General features: G+C 39.6%; 1 protein-coding gene across 3 annotated transcripts in view; it reads right to left on the bottom strand.

The window, feature by feature from the left end:
* CNOT6 (CCR4-NOT transcription complex subunit 6) overlaps positions 1–7,027 on the bottom strand; it is a 63,501-nt gene extending 56,474 nt beyond the window's left edge. For 2 of the 3 annotated variants that reach the window (XM_077746255.1, XM_077746258.1), the window contains exons 1-2: positions 6,926–7,027; positions 6,476–6,564 (exon numbers count right to left, since the gene is read on the bottom strand). The gene's annotated coding sequence lies outside the window, so the exon portion shown is untranslated. The remainder of the gene's footprint in view (positions 1–6,475; positions 6,565–6,925) is intronic. The other variant, XM_077746257.1, reaches the window with a different exon arrangement.
* Positions 7,028–17,651: the final 10,624 nt, after the last annotated feature.

Here is a 17,651-nt window from a genome sequence, read left to right as displayed (position 1 = left end):
GGTGAGGGGGGATATGGTGCGGAGGGGAGGCTGGGACAGGAATCACAGGGAGGGGTTATAAGGGAATTATCAGAATCTAAACTAGAGAGAAGAAAAGAAGAACACCTAATGAAGCAGACTGGAATGAAGATACAAAAGTCCTTGCAAAAAGTTATGCCCCATCCCCACAGCCCCAAACAGATTCATAGCTCCCTAATTAAAGCCCTTACATTAAATCTATTTTAACCATCCTCTGGTTAGGAGTGGAAAGACACAGCCACTAGAGACAGGAAACAGAAAGAAAAGGATAGGAACACCTCTGGTCTTATTTTCTGTCAGGAACCAAACTTCTGCTCAATGAAAACTGAGGACAATCAGATATCTGAATGCTCCCCATGGGAATGAAAATGTAATTACAAAAACCAACTGGGAGCTGAAATCCACTAATCATAACTACCCACAGCCAACAGGTATGCCACAGCCTTCCTCTCCCTCATCTTCAAAGTCAGTCTGAGGGGAAACCAACAGAAGTGCCTAAGTACCTATCCATACCGTATCTGTATAAAATGCAAAGAAAAGAGTGGTCAATGTCAAACACAAGTTAAGTAGAATACATACAGAACAATGATTATACAAAATCACTAATACAAAAGAAAAAAGAAATATTCCACAGGAAAAATTGTTTCTTGTGCTTAAAGAAGTCATTCATAAACAAAAACTACAAATAAAAAAGTCAACTGTGGGACCAACACAAAGGGAGATAAAGAGCGGAGACCTAATGGGAAAAAGTATTTGAATATTAGCATCTCTAGAACAAAACTGAGGCAAAAAAGGAAAGTCACAGACAACAACACAATTTCTACTAAAACAAAACAGGCAAAAATTAAACACTCTTTTTTATGGAAAAACAAAAGAAATGATTAACATAATACCTAAGAGAGTAACTGAGTAATGCTCTAACTCAGTAAACCTACACTTTGGTATTTACCAAAGCGGAAAAAACCTGTATTTCCACAAAAATACATTTATATAAATGTGCATAAGAGCTTTATTCATAAATGCCCAAAACTGAAAATCCAAACATCCACTGACAAAGAAAGGATAATCAAATTGTGGTATATCCATATAACTACTACTCAGCAATAAAAAAAGAATAAGTTGGTTGCTTATATATTGGTATGCGTATCAATACGTATTACACTGAATGAAAAAGACCCAAAAGAGATTCCATTTACATGAATTTGCAGTGGTAACAATGGCTGCCCTACTGGGAAATGATGAAAATACCCAATATCTTAAATGAGGTGTGATTTATATTGGTATATATATTTATCAAAACTCTAACTGTACATTTAAGGCCTATACATTTCACTTTACATAAACTTTACCTTAACTAAAAAACTTTGTCCTCAAACACTTGGTCAAATGTGAAGACAAATAAAAGGACATTTTCAGACAAGCAATTACTAACATACAACCCATGTACTTTTCTAAATTACTCATTATAGCATTATGACAAAAAATGCAAACAACTTGAGTGGTCATCAACAAGAACGTACAGTTAAATGAGTCACTCTATGGGGCGCCTGGTCAGCTCAGTTGGTTGAGCATCTGACTTCGCCTCAGGTCATCTCTTCTTGGTTCATGGTCAGCCCCACATCAGGCTCTGTGCTGACAGCTCAGAGCCTGGAGGCTGCTTCAGATTCTGTGTCCCTCTCTCTCTGCCCTCCCTCTGCTCCCACTCTGTCTCTCTCAAAAATAAATAATCATTTAAAAAAAATTTAAAGATAAATAAATGAGTCACTCTACAGCCACACCAGGGGAAATCATGCAGCTGTGGAAAGAATGATGAGAATTATTGGCGTTACATTGATTTATTTACTTCATATTTTAGGATTAAGCAAAGAAGGACTTATGTCAATGTTAGGAACCAAGATTTTTAGGCTAAGAAAGCATTTATAAATCAAGTGAAAACACCAAAACCAAAACTGACTTGAGAATTATAATAAACTAATGACTTTAAAATTGTTTCTAACTATGAGTTGGAGTGTTCCAGAAGCAATGCTATCTCTGGAATAACAGCATCCCTCTGTTTTGATCTCTAATACTAAGAAAGCAAAATTCTTTGTAAAATGGACAATTACAAGTCTGGGGCAGGAAATATAAAAAATGTATTAAACCTGAGAGATCCTTTAGTGCCAAAAACCTAAGTTAACAGGACACAGGAGCCAGTTAGAAGGGGTCCTCACTGGCCAAAACTGGACAACTTGAGCAAAAAGAATCATAAGTATAATGGAATGAAATACACTGAATCAAAAAAGATGTGTAGATAACACGATTACCTGTGCTGCAGAAAACAGAGCTGGCAGCGCTATAAAAGGCTGATTAGCAGCAGAGGAAACTACTGCAGTAATCAAGGCAAGAAGAAAGGGGAGGGGGAGGAAAGGGAGTGCCACAGGTACAAGTGAGCCACCATTTGAGACAGCTTTTAAACTAAGAAAACTGGTACCAAAGAGAAAAGATTTAGGTGTTTAACTTTTCATCAGGTACTGCATTTCAGAGTTAACCAGTTTCAGTTGGAGAACAGTCCTACTTTACAATGACAGCTAACAAATGAAGAATGAATTTTTTTAAAAAAGCAGTATCATTTTATAATTCCTTCTTTAGGCAAGGATTCTAAATCATGTTAAAACCATTAGATGAATCACTGGCACTGATGTAATGCTAAGGTAACACCATCGCCCAAACTGTTTTTGAATTACAAGGTAGAAAATGTTCAAGGGAGGAATAAAAGGTTATTAGCTTCTTCAATCTTCACATTACTGATGGGGGGAGAACCAGATACTGAGTGTCTTGATATGATAGAACACCAAGTACACATCAACAATGTTCACCTTGATGAAGAACTAGAGGAACTGGCCAGATGACACCAAAGAAGCAAAGTGAGAAGGCAGAAGCTTCTGCAGGATAACTGGTCTGCTGCCTTCAACAAGCTGATGCCAGGACTATTTTAGATTCAAAGAGAATTAAGGAATATATAATCAGATTCAATAAATGGTCCCTATATAGGATCCACAAATCAGCAATAAAGGACATTTTTTGGGCAGAAGGAGAAACATTTACTATGTACTTCATATTTAAAATATGAATGAATAACAGGTGCCGGGGTGGCTCAATCATTTGAGCTCTTGATTTCAGCTCAGGTCATGATCTCGCAGTTTGTGAGACACTCCGTGCTGACAGATTCTTGGGATTCTCTCTCTCTGCCCCTCCCCTGCTCATGCTCTCTCTCTAAATAATAAGAAAAAATTTGAATATTAATGAATAATTATGAAGCCATGTTACTTTGGCCATGTACAAAAATGTTTGTTAAAGGCACTCTGAAGTTGAATAATTTATTTTAATTATATTGGCCAGATCTTTTTTTAATGTTTATTATTTTTGAGAGAGACACAGAGCATAAGCAGGGAAGGGGCAGAGAGAGAAGGAGACACAGAATTTAAAGCAGGCTCCAGGCTCCGAGCTGTAAGCACAAAGCCCTATGTGGAGCTCAAACTCACGAACCGCAAGATCATGACCCGAGCCGAAGTTGGACACTTAACCAACTGAGCCACCCAGGCACCCCTTGGCCAGATCTTTTTCAAGGAAAATGAAATTGAGTTACATTCATCTTCAACTGACAAAAAATGCTAAATTTAACATCTCTCTTTTCCTTTTTACATTATCTCCTCCATTCTTTGTGTATTACTTCTTTCTCAAACATGAAGGAGGAAAAAAAAAAGACAGGGGCAGAGGAAAAGGAGGGAGGGAAGCAGAAAGAAATTCATGGGCAGAAAGATCCTTTTGATTGACTTATCAGGCCCCTGTCAGAGCTGCAAATTAGGGTATACAGTTGACACTTGAACAACAGTTGAAAATCCACATGTAACTTCTGACTCCCCCAAAACTTTACTAACAGCCTACTGTTGACGGTAAGCCTTACTGATATCATGTTACATGATAACATGGACATCTGATTAACACATATTTTCTATGTTATATTTATTATATACTGTATTCTTTCAATAAAGCTAGAGGAAAGAAAATCATAAGGCAGAGAAAGTAGTTACAGAACTGTACTGTAAAAAAATCCACACATAAATGGACCTGTGCAGTTCAGACCTGTGTTAAGAGACAATTGTATTTGACATATGTATTTTTTAAACATTTATTTATTTTTTTAGAGAGACAGAAAGAGAGAAAGAGAAAAAAAGCAGGGTAGGGGTAGAGAGAGGGAGACACAGAATCCGAAGCAGGCTCCAGGCTCTGAGCAGTCAGCACAGAACCTGACACAGGGCTCGAACTCACAAACCCTGAGATCATGACCTTAGCCAAAGTCGGACACTTAACCAACTGAGCCACCCAGGCGTCCCAAGAGCCAATTGTATTTTAAGCTAGTGACACTAACCTTGGTGCCACTTTATTTCTTCTAATACAATTTTTCACTAAATCAGACTGATTTTTAACTCTTCAGGATTTCTAAACTTGTCTTCTCCATTTTCACTGCTATTGAAGCAAATTTAGACCCTCCTCATCTCTCAACTTCAAGTATTAAACAATCTTCTCTGTATCTACCTTCCAGATAGATGTCTGCTCATGTCACTCTTCTGCTTAAGAACCAAAGATGGCCCTTTCCACCTACCTACCTAAAGTCCAAATTTCAAATTCCTTTACTATCTAGATTTAGCCAACTATTTTCTCACTCTTTATCCACTTACACTCATGCTACCCTATAAAGTCCTAAATTGATTACAACATACCTACTGCTAAGGGGTAGTCTTTTAATATGTGCTAATCCCTTCACCAAAGACAACCTTCACCCCAGACTTCTACTCGCCCTTCAACCAAACCCAAGTCACATGATGGAGCCACTGTAAACCCTTTCTAACAAAAGCACATGTTAACTACTGCCTCCTCTGCACATCAAACACTTTCTCCAGCATCTGTCACCACAAATGGTTTGCATCTCCCAGGGTCTTTTGGAAGCACTACTAGATATTCCACTAATGAATGGGTCTAAATATTCTTCATGACCCAGAATCAGGTTTTCATAGAAATCCCAAAGCAACTCAGTACATCTGAACCATGCTTCCTTAGGGAGCTTTCTTTACAGAATCATTCATTCACCAAATACTTACTAATCACCCTCTATGTGCCAAGTACTCTGCCAGGTGCTAGGAATAAAGAATAAATAAGAAATACATGATCGCGGTGCTTTATCTGCTGGCAGAGCAAACAAAACTTTCACAACCATGTAATCACACTATAACCCTTTCTTATTTTTATAGACATCACTCTAATTTAGGACTTTATTTGCTTTTTTCCAACTATTATAATGATCTCTTGTAACTGGTATTTATGCCTTATGGATTACAACCAGCCTATATAAATAACACTCAAATTATTCTTCCTAAAGTTGAGTTCGGATAACACTGCAAAATTCAGGAAAAAAGAATCATTCTTTGTAAAGAACTGGGAAATCCTCTGGAATGATTTCTGGTCCTATACCAGCTTTAAAACTGGGATTCTAAGGCATCCTCTCTCCCATCACTGCCCCCCACCTCAACTTTCTACTGCTTAGAAAACAAATTCAAACTTCTTAGTTTAAAATTCAAAATATTCTCTTTTCAGATTTTATCCAATACTTTTGTTTCTTTTGATACAACTGGCAGACAACTGCCATCCTTCAAACATACTCCACTGTCTTCTTTAAAAAAATTTTTTTTTTAATGTTTTATTTTTGAGAGAGAGAGAGAGAGAGAGCGCGCGCGCGCGCAGGTCAGAGAGAGGGAGACACAGAATCCNCAAAAACACCAAGCCATTACAGGGATGCCACCAAAAGGAAAAAAATTACTCCCTCTTTGAATACAGTCCAAACTATTTATTCACCGGCACATTAAAATTTGCCTAACAATAAACACTAATTTAACTTCTATTCTGTTCCTACCAAGACATGTAAGAAGACATTTAAAATGTCATATAAACACAATAATTCGATGCTCTTTTAAAAATGAGAAAATACTCTGGAATTTTAAATCGATAGTAATTATGGCTGAGATGGCAGGCCTAGCACACCCTGTACCTTATCTTGTTTCTTCCAAGTTTATTAGTTGAATTCTACACATGAGAAACATGTGCCTCTCTGTAACTAAAAATCAGCTACTTCCCACAGACTACATTAAGTCTTTTTTAGAACGTCAAGTCAGTTAAGGCACTGCTACATCTCATTTTAAACCCCAATCACCCTCTCAATGTCATCACATTTGTCTTCTTTTTCTATCCAGACTTCCACCACGATTGATGGCCAGTTAAAAGTTTGCACAAAGGATAAGCCTCATTCAGGAGCTGTCCTCAGTGGCAAAACTATCACCCTATCACCAGTGCCCTGTGGCAAGCCAAGCATAAAAACCTCTGCAAAAGGACTACCCTTATCTAAAAAGCAAAACTTGAATCCTACCTTGATCTGTAGAGTCCAAGGCTACTACTAAAACAGCCAAAGATACAGTAGGTATCTTACATTCCAGGATAATCTCTCAAAACAGGTTTCTGAATTGCATAGGAGACACACAATAAAAAGCCAGTGAAAAAAACAAGACACCACAAAGATCTTACAAAAAGTGAAATTGTCATGTTGGTCTCCCAACCTCCCCCACCCCAGTTCTCCAAGCCAGAAATAGGAGCACTACCTTAACTCTTTCCTACCCAATCCCAGCCTTCATATCCAGCTCCCTAGTTCTAGCCCACTTGACCTACTAAATCTTCCTCACTTGATCTGCTCAACTCCCCAGGCTCTGCCCTGAGATATGAGCTAATCCAAGAGTCTCAGATCCACATTCTTCTGCTGCGCCCCAACTCAAATGCAGCCTAGACACTATCCAAAGTGACCCCTAAAAACACAAGTACTTACCTTACCGTCCTAAAACCCCATCTCCTTCATCTTTGTACCTGTGGACTGACGCTGTGCCTGACACAAAGGAGGCTCAAGTATGAGTTGAACTACAAAGAGGCAACCCAGGCTCGTTTACAAAGCAGGCCTCTGTGTGCCTCTCCAGTCATATCCAATTCCCACTTACCTCTCACAAACCCCTGTGCCTTACCACATGCTATCGCTCCCGCCTGAAATGCCATCTCTCCCTCTCCTCCAGATACCTTAAGGAACTCTAGTCATCTCCAAATGCCAAATCAGATATCCGACTTCAAAAACGTCCTTCCTTCCCTATCCCTCCCAAACAAGGGAGCTTATCATTCCCTGCTTTGAGCTTTTCCGAACCTTGAAGATATTTCTATAATAGTATCTTTAACCCCACCTGACTTTTTTTTTTTAATGTCTCACTCACCTCCTCTAATATAGCTCCTTGCACTTCTATTTTTAATATTTTTTCCCCTTCAGAGCCTGGCAAATAGTAAGTACTTGGTGAATAACTATAAGAATTCAAGGAGAGAAGCTGTGATAGTTTAAAAAAAATGGGGGGGGGTGCAAACATTTTGTAAGAGACAAGTGTGCTAACAGTGCCCATTTTACCAGCAATAAAAAAACCCTAATATCTAGGCTTCTAACCTTGAAAGCAAAATCTAGAAAAACCAGACAGAAAGGAACAAAAACCGAAGAGTACTGGTTCTAGGATAAGAATCTAGGGGAGAAACTTAAAGATTAAATTGTATAAACATAATCTTAGCGACATGTCCTACCAAAACAAGAGCAAACCCCAAACAGATGGGAGTAACAAGAAGACTGTGTTGTATTGCCCATCTGCACACTCTGCACTTGGCAGGAACAAACAATGAAATGTAAGCACTCACCTAGAAATCTAAGCACTCACCTAGTGACATGCCTATCAGGCCCTTCACATACATTGTCTCCTTTAACACTTCAGGACTCCCGTAAGCAAATACTACTATTCTCCTTACAAACAGAAGGGAAGGTCCAGAGAATGAGTAACTTGCCCAAGGTCACAGAGATACCAGTGGCACAACTATGATTTTAACCCAAGTCTGATCCACAAGTCTGCTCTAACCACTACGCAGTCTTCTATTATTCTCAATTTAATTCTCAAAGAAACCCACGAAGTAGATAATATTGCATTTTATTTTAGATGAAGACACAAAGGTTTGAATAATTTGCCAAGGTCCCACACGCCTGGTAAGTAGTAGAGAGGGGGTTTGAACCAAGGACAATCTAGCTCTTCACACAACTCCAGAATTCTGTCACTGATAAGGCCAAGATCTCATGTTCAGTCTTCAAATCTTGTGTGGCTGAGACTATGAGCCTCCAGTACCCCTCTCAGGTGTATAATCTTTCCAAGCTATTCCCCACCTGCCTTCTCTACTCCCAAACTCTGCCTAATACTCTAAGACAAGCAGATCTCCAACACTATCATCTCAGAATGCTTACATACTCTTAAAAATTCACAAGTACCCCCAAAGAGCTTTCATTTATGTGGGTTATAACCTGTCAACATTTGCCATTCTAGAAATTAGAACTAAGAAAATTTTAAATATGTACTAACCTGTTAAATATTATACCTCCATCCCATGTCAAAACAACCAACATTTTTATGAAAAGAAACTATTTTCAAAAACAAAGTAAAATTTTGCGAGAAGAATGACATTGTCTCGCATTTTTGCAAACTCTTTAATGTCTGACATAATATAAGACAGCTGGATTCGCCTATCTGTTCTGAAGTCAATCTAATCAGATATCACACATTTTTTTACCCTCTAGAAAACTCCACCGTACACTCGTAAGAGGTTAAGAATGAAAAACACAAATAAAATCTTAGTAATATTTTTAAGAACTTAAAGTTTCTGTAGCCACCTCCCCCTTCCTTTAAAATCCCATATACAATTTCCTTAAATCCTTTTTCAAGTAGTACAAAAATAAGTTTCAGTCCAAATTGGTTTAACTAAAATTTCCAGTCAGTAAAAGACCTAGGCGAAACAGAGAGATTTTTAAATTATAGTAAAATATTCCTCCAAAACACAGAACTGAACAGCAGATATAAGTCAAAACCAAGCTCTAAGAGGAAAAGATGGGCATACCCATCTGCATCGCAGCGCCCAGCCTGTAACAGATAGCCTGCAACAGCCTGTTACCAGACTGCTGTCGCAACATAATTCTAACCGCATGCATCTGCCTGATCACACAAGTATAAAATATAGTCAGCGAAGCAGAGAGAGAAGTTTCCTGTGCAACAACCATAGCAAACTACAATTTGAAAGGTCAAAAATGGCTCAGGGGGGCACGGCTCAGTTAAGCATCTGACTTCAGCTCAGGTCATATCTCGCAGTTTGGGAGTTCAGTTTGAGAGTTTGAGCCCCAGATCAGGCTTCCTGTTGTCAGCGCAGAGCCCACATCAGATCCTCTGTCCCCTTCTCTGCCCCTATCCCACTTGCACTCCCCTTCAAAAATAAACATTTCTAAAAAATGGTTCAAATACTAGTAATTTCATTCAATCCAAGAAATTAACTCAAAACACAACTATGAAGATATACCAAATATAGGTTAAAATTTTATTTCCCGTATTTGAAGTCAAACAAAGCACAGCATACTAAGACAAATAAGATTGGCCATCGAATCAGCAAAAGCTAAGTGCCCACTAATAAGCAAGGTAGTAAGTCAAAACCTCACCAAGATCAAAAAGGCAAGGCGAGGGACGCCACCAACCCTAAATCTGCTCCTTAGCATGATCCATCCAAATGATGGATGCTAACAGAAATCTCTTCACTCCCTTATCTTTTGTCAGACCTTCCATAACCTATTTGCTGCTCTCTCTTATAACAACTCATGATAGTCTAGCTACCAATATTTAGTGGGGATTTTGGCCTCTTGAGGCATTCAACATTTATTCTAGCTAATTCATATACCCAATCACTTGGGCAGTTTTATTTACTATACCAGCAATCAGTTTTAACCCACTAGTCCTTTTTTTCCCCTACAGGAAAATTATTCATGAAATGCTGACCTTACAAATCTTCAAGAAGCCTTTAATAACACTAGAATATTGCTCTAAAGCTACCTATTGACATTTCAGAAGGTATAGAAAAGTATCTTAAGCAACTCTGTTCAAATGGAGTTCCACTATGCAATGCTTTCTGACCACATAAGTGACTGCCTTTTCCTAAAACAATGAAATGCTTTAAAACTGGATTTTTGGCCAGCATGAATAGTATTCTTAAGTGGACGCTCATGAAGTTTTTCATCCATAACCTAAAAGAGAAATCATAAATATTAAGAATCTTCCAGGTAGCTCTATTATATCAACACAATCAGCCACCAAAGTAAATGGTTATAAATTTGGGACAGCAATTGGGTCTCCCTATATTATCAAATGTGTATCAAAGGTCCATTCCAAGCCACAGCACCATGAGAGTGTGTTAGAATGGAAGTGGGGGGTGTAGAGTGAAATTAATACAAACTAGAGGGGCCCCTGGGTAGTCAGCTGGTTGAGCATCTGACTCTTGATCTCAACTCAGGTCACAATGTCATAGTCCTAAGATAGAGCCCTGCCTCAGGCCTGCTTAAGATTCTCTCTCTTCCTCTCCCTCTGCCTCTCCCCTCCCTCTGCCTCTCCCCTGTTCACTTGCATACTCTCTCAAAAAAAAAAAAAAACAAATTTAAAATAAGGAATACAAACTACAGTCAAATAGACCTATATCAAGAAAGACATGCTTAACATTCATCTTTAAGGCTAAAGCTTCCTCATCATTTATAAAATGATATCTACCTCAAAATTTTGGCCTGAGGATGAAATAAAATAACACATGTAAAGCACAATGCCTATCACATCATTAGCATTCAACAAAGCTCCTTTTTTCTTTGTGACTGCAAATCCCTAAGTCTGAATTTCTCTAGTCTCCCTAAAATTAGAAACCAAATGATAATTCTTTAGATGTCCCAAATACAGTTCTCACTTTCAACAATTTTAGATGAAAATATATGAAAAGCTTTCAGTCCACAAAACATAGCAGTTAGCTTCATCAGATACTGCTTTATGATGCTGTAGAGTTTGCATACAACGATACACAATCTTACGGAAGAAAATAATTGCCCCTCAAAAAGCTGAGTGCAAGAAATATTTTTGACTTAACTTGAATACATCTTCTTTTCTGTTTGGTCTCAATTAGTGAGGACTCCTCTAGTATCCTTTTTCGTCTATCTCACCACACTACCCCACTCAAAGTCTGCTTAGTTAAAAAAAAATCTACATCGGACAGCTAGATTTGTCCAGTCACTTGTAATACTCCTTTCAGATACAAAGATCACTGCCTAATTTCTGTTTTGTTAGATCTCCACATGCTTACTTTATAAGGTATATATTTGTAGCAAACAACTTTGAAAGAAAATGACTATGCCTTCTTTGCTACTATTCTACATTTAAAAGTTCATCAAACATTTCACTCAATCGTGGACTGTTGAGCAAAGGACAAATACAAACCTAGCAAGGGAATATGAAGAGTAAACTTTAGTCTTTCAGTAACTGAAGATTGAAAGTTTTAATATGATCTAATCTAGTATGTGATCCAATAAAGAGTCCATCATTTCAGCCAATTTATCAGGGAAAAGTCTGAAATACCTAGAGTAGAAATTTATTTCCTAAGTTTTGGGCTTAAGGAAAACATAAGGCTGGCAACTAATATAGGTGTCTACTACCTTCACTCAACCCTGTCCTCCTCTTTAAACTATTACCCTTTTTCCTTCTTTTCCACTCCAAACTTTTCGAAACAGCAGTCTATGACATTTTTCCATCTTAACCTCCCATTTGCTCCCAGCCTAACCTACAGTCTGACCTCCACCTCCCTAGTCCCAGAAAAATCTGCTCTGCTTACATGCACTGACTGCCAAATCCTAGTAAACCATTCTCAGAGCTCATCCTACCCTAATCCTGGCCATCGCTCGTCAGCACCAAAAACTCCATTGCTCGGCACTCCTACCTTTCCTGGCATCTGTAATTTTACTCGCTCTTATTCTCCTACCTTTTTAACCATTTGATTGCAGTTCTGCGCAAAATGTAATCTTGGCTGTTCCTAAGGGTTCCCTTGGTCCTCTCCTCTTCCTGTCCTATATTAACCTGTATTTCATGAGTAAGTTTCAGACTTAAGTGTATGCACATTTTCATTCTCTTCAGCAGGGGCCATAATTCTCAACTGATTCTCAAATGGGGACTATACCTCTCTTAAAAAAAGGTGAAAAGCATTTGTTCATACACTCTTCCTGAGTGATCTCTTAACTTCCAATACTAACTATATACTGACCAAGTCTTTAAAATTCCCAATCACTCTCTGGTCCAGATACCTATTAGAACCTATCCACCTAAATATCCAACAGGCATGTGAAACTTAGAATCACAAGCAAACTATTCCACTTCCCTTGTCCAAATCTGTTCTTTTTCCTCTACTTCGCCCAAGTTAAATCACACCAGGTTACCCAAGCTAAAAAAAACCTTCTGAATGGTACTCAACTCCCTATTTTTATAACTCACTACTTGTCTGTCCCTAATTCTAGTATCTTTCAAATTTATCCTATTCTTGTCCAGCTCTTATGCTGATGTCCTTGGCCTCTCACAAGGACTTAAATGAACTCTGTGACCCCAGTTTCTTAACCTGTTTCACCCACCAACCACATTTTTACTATGTGTCTCCTGAAAAAAGTGTGTCACACACAACTGCCCCACTACCATCCACTCAACCCCTCAGTGGATCCCCAGCACATAAAGACGTAAGTTCCAACACTTTAACAAAAAGCCTTAGACTCTTCACCAACTCTTTCTGGCCCCCCCCCCCCCCGTCCCTCCCATCCTTGCGTCGTATATTTCACAGTCAAAGTTGTGTGTAACTTGACTTTGCAAATGTCATGAAAAGTCCCACTCAGCCTAGCAAGTGCCTATTCACCCTTCAAAACTCAGCTCAAAGACCTTGGAGATGTCTCTATCAAGTTTCCAAAGCAGAATTAGTTGTTCCTTCCTTAGCACTTGCTTTGTATACTCATTACTGTATAAACTGTTGAGAGCTTTACTGGTCCATTTGTCTGTATACGCCACTATAAGCCCCACCTGGGACAAAAGACCATAAGCCCAATAAGGATAGCAAGTCTATACATGGCGCCTGACATATGGGTGTTTGGATATTTTTGGAACCGAGTTGCAGTACTATTTTAAAATGCTGTATTCAAGTATAATTAGTTCTGCTATATTGCTTGTTATGAAATGTGAATTTGTTCCAATGTGATTGATATATTAGGGAATTTGAGCATAACGCAAACTTCTCATTTGCATCTACTGCACTAAATGAAGGTAGAAAACTGCACCCCACTGAACTGAGCTGTGCAGAAATACACAAAACACACACATCTTAAACACCTACTCCCCCTGACAGTTCTCCATGTGTGTGAAGAGGCACACCCACCCACCCACTCACGTCTGGTGTTACTACAACATTCTATTTGATTTTAGATAACCTGCCAGCTACCACTTCAGAGTAACAAGCAGCAAACATTTTAATGCCCATTTCCACAAGCAAATGAGGTCTTTCTCAAAGTAAAGTGCCACATTTACTTGATTATTTAGATATTCCTCAGCCATTTCACATGTGTAAAACTTTGCTACCATTTTCATCAGGTTCCTTTTTCAAAATAAGTCACTGGGTTTTTGAGTGTTGTGCTCCAATCTCATTTTTCCCCACAAAGCCTGTAATTTTTCCTGTGCAATCTTGCAAACCATGGTAACTTTGGGGAACCTGTATGTTGCTTCACGGCAAAATCGACTACATAAATTAACAGCTAGCTGTATGATGAGCTCAGAGACTTTAATTTCAATACTCCAATTGCAGTAAATTACTGGAGAGAAAATTCTGCCCTCCCACAAGTTTCACATTCATATGGCCTATGTCCCAACAGACTATTAGCATAGTTGCAACCTTTAAAAGTTGGTGCCTCCCACTTCTGGTGAGCAGAGGGTTGTTTTTTCCAGCTTCAGCTCTACAGTCTGCCTAAGCAGAACTCAAAAAACAAGTTCTTAGTGCCTGGATTTTCAAGTATACCATTTTATGGGTTTCATTGTTTCGACTGCTTTTAACTTCTTCCAAAACATCCTGACATTTTGATTCTAAATTACCCTGTTTTGTAGAGCAATTGGGCAAACCCTCAAGTCCATTACAAAAGGAACTACAGAACACAACAGACACTATATCCAAGTTAAAAACATTCAGTCACTAACTCCATAGCATCTCAAATGTGACTTTTTAATATGTAGGGCCTCCACTCAATCCTCCACACTGATGCCAAAGTAGTCTATAAATCACCTTGTTTCAGTACTAAAAATAATTTTGGCTCCCTCCTTTGCTACAGGATGAAATATAAACTTCATTTTTAGTTGAGCAAGCATGATCCTTCAAAATCTAGGCTGGACACACCTTTGCACCAGCCTTCCTGTTCCATTAACACCTCACCATTAGTCTTAGCCCAACTTTTGGCACCTGAGTGCACCCACCGTTCCTTTCTGTTTGAAATGAGCCCTTCTCTGGAGGCACCTGGGTGGCTCAGTCAGTTAAGCGTCCGACTTCGGCTCAGGTCATGATCTCACGGTTCGTGGGTTCGAGCCCCACGTCGGGCTCTGTGCTGACAGCTAGCTCGGAGCCTAGAGCCTGTTTCAGATTCTGTGTCTCCCTCTCTCTCTGCCCCTCCCCAGCTAGTGCTCTGTCTCTCTCTTTCTCAAAAATAAACGTTAAAAAAAAAAAATGAAATGAGCCCCTCTCCCCAGTTTGACAAACAGCTATTCTACTGTTATTTTCTGTAAACTGGTCCCACGCCTTTCACAAATTTATTTCCTTCTGTTCTCTCATAGCACTTTACATACCTACGATACCTAGAAACTACATGGCAAAAACTAGGTAGTATTCATTTCTGAACCCTCAGGGTCCAATACTGTGTCCAGCAAGTTTTATTCCTTGACACCTAACTGAAGTTACCAAGAAAATATAAACTGATGACGGAGAGGTAAAGGCCATAGAAGGGTAAGGTTAAGGCAGCCTACATATGGGTCCTCGTTTTGGATGCAAAAAAACTTCTCCTCTTAATTACTTGCTCAAATACCAAAATACGGTGTATTGCACTGTATTCTAGCACACCAGGCTTTGTGTACAGGAAGTTTCCAGTTTAATTTATCTAGTATATCTTAATTTCACAGGGTGTTTCCTTAATCACACTTGCTGTAAAATGGCTACCCTTGGAAAGTGAGCAGCAGCAGGCAAGGTGAAAGAAAAAAATACACCAAAACTGGAAGCTAAAGATTTGAAAACTGAAATCGGAATTTTTTTTCTACATTAACACTGAGTTCCATTCACAACAAAAAAAGTGTAAATAAGTGCTACAGGACCACAAATCTAAGTCTTTTCTGCATTAAAATATTATCCTTGCTGAACCTATTTGGACTTTTCCAAAATGATAAGCATTTTAAAAGAAGAGCTTCCCAATCAGCGTGCATATGGGAAAGTCAGTGGTCCCTCACCCCTCATGGACCAAACACTACAGCTGTGAGCAGTGATGACCATTTATTCCAGGATGCCTTACATATATTATCCCTTTCCACTGCACTACGATATGGAAAAGGTTTATGCTTCAGGGCGTCTGTGTGGCTCAGTCACTTAAGTATCCAACGTGATTTCAGCTTAGGTCATGATCTCACAGTTCGTGAGTTTGAGCCCCACATCAGGCTCTGCGCTTGCAGAGCAGGCTTGGGATTCTCGCTCTATCTCAAAATAAAAAACTTAAAAAAAAAAAAGTTTATGCTTCAAAGAATATAAGAAGGTTAACACAAGTGTAGTGGCATGCCTAAACATTGACCAAAATGCATATTTATATGCAAGTACAGTAGGCAAAACGATGCCTTTCTTTGCAGTCAGGACCAAGTTCTATAGCCACCTTCATTCTAGTCAAGAGAAAATCGTCTGAAATTTTCCAATAATTGTAGTCTTTGCCACCAAGATTTAAGAAACGTGAAAACACCTACAAACCAAACAGACATTCAACAGGGCTTCTTCATCCACATCACCACAGCTCAAGACATTTCTGAAGCTATGCAAGAATCAACTTTGAGTGAATCTTCTCTGAAAATGTCTTCTATCTTAAGTGTCTTGTTCACCTGAGAACTGAACAGACACACCTACCCCAAATAACTTCTACCCATTAAAACACCTTCTGCCAGGGGCGCCTGGGTGGCTGGTGCTGACTGCCAACTTAGAGCCTGGAGCCTGTTTCAGAGTCTGTCACTCCCTCTTTCTCTGACCCTCCCCTGCTCACGCTGTCTCTCTCTCTCTCTCTCCTAGAAATAAATAAAACATTAAAAAAAATTAAAACAAAAACAAAAACAAAAAACCACCTTCTGCCCTCCCCAGCAATTACATCACCCTTTCATGTGCTTTCACACTCACACAAAACCTGGTCCTTTCCCTCTTAACAGTAAGTACCTTGGGCAAACCACTTTAACCTTTCTAGGTCTCCGCTTTCACAGGTAGCTTTACAAATATTTTGCTTAAAGCAAGTTGGCTGAGTCAGATCACTGGTCTAAAAATATTTAGCAATTTTAACTCTAAAAGTCATCACTTTCTGAAGACTATCATAACTGCTCTGACAGTTACAAAAGAGTCTTCAAAACCTCTTGATCAATGACCATATCGACTCCTGGAGCCAATAAAACTGTTTTTGAATGGTAAACCCTAGTGTATTGTGAAAAACACAAAGTGCTATTAGATGTCATTTTATTTTTCACTTGTTCACGTTCCCTCTTTTCCTCTCCAAAATTAAATTTCCAGAAACAAGAATGCAAGAAACTCTGCACTACCAATGACCAAGACAATCCACCTAGAAAACAGGTAAGTGCAGGAACTCAAATTCAAGTAGATTATTTAAACAACGTCAGTTTAACACAGTAATTCCAGGAAGGTCAAGCAAGATGACTATTCACAATGTTGTCATCTGCAGTAACAGTTAAAGAAAACGTTACAGGTGTTCGCAGGCTCTCGGGACCAGACGAGGGAGGAAAAAAGTCGAAAAAGCTTCCAAAGAAAATAACGATTGGTGTTTAACTATAAAAAGAAAAATGAGGTTCGGGTTATTGGAGAAAACCGCTTCAAGTAATTAGGGCTATCTCCGCGTTCTGAGCAATACTATAAACCTTTTCACCTAGTGCTAAGTACCTCTTCAACCAGGTCCCCTCCCCCTCCCCCCAGATCTGCGTTAAACTGAGTTTTAAATACTTTTAGGTAGGGGGTCAACAGTTGGTTTCCCGCGTTGCGGTAACTGCGAAGTTCCACACTCCACGGCGCACAATCCCACACAGCCACCCCGCCAAAGTTGCCCCCCATCCTGGCCAAGAGTCCCCGAAACCCACCCGCCTCCTCGGGAAGACCAGAGTCNGTCAATCAACGCCCCCGCCCCCGGGTTGGGCGCGGGGGCGCGGCCAGGAACCCGGCCGGATCACAACCTTGGCGCTTCGGGAAAGGCCCCCCCTAAACAGCCGCCAGCTCGGCCAAGCTACGGGCTCGCCACCCACAAAACTCAAGTTGCCCGCGCCAAGGCCCCGCGCGCTTTGGTCCCGGGGGCACGACTGAGCGGGGCCCGTGCGCGGCCAGTGCGGGGAGCA

Source organism: Crocuta crocuta, unplaced genomic scaffold (genome assembly GCF_008692635.1).
Source record: "Crocuta crocuta isolate KB4526 unplaced genomic scaffold, BGI_CrCroc_1.0 scaffold218, whole genome shotgun sequence".
Taxonomy (NCBI): Eukaryota; Metazoa; Chordata; class Mammalia; order Carnivora; family Hyaenidae; genus Crocuta; species Crocuta crocuta.
The sequence above is the reverse complement of the archived record's forward strand: the minus strand, read 5'-3'. Positions and strand labels throughout refer to the sequence as shown.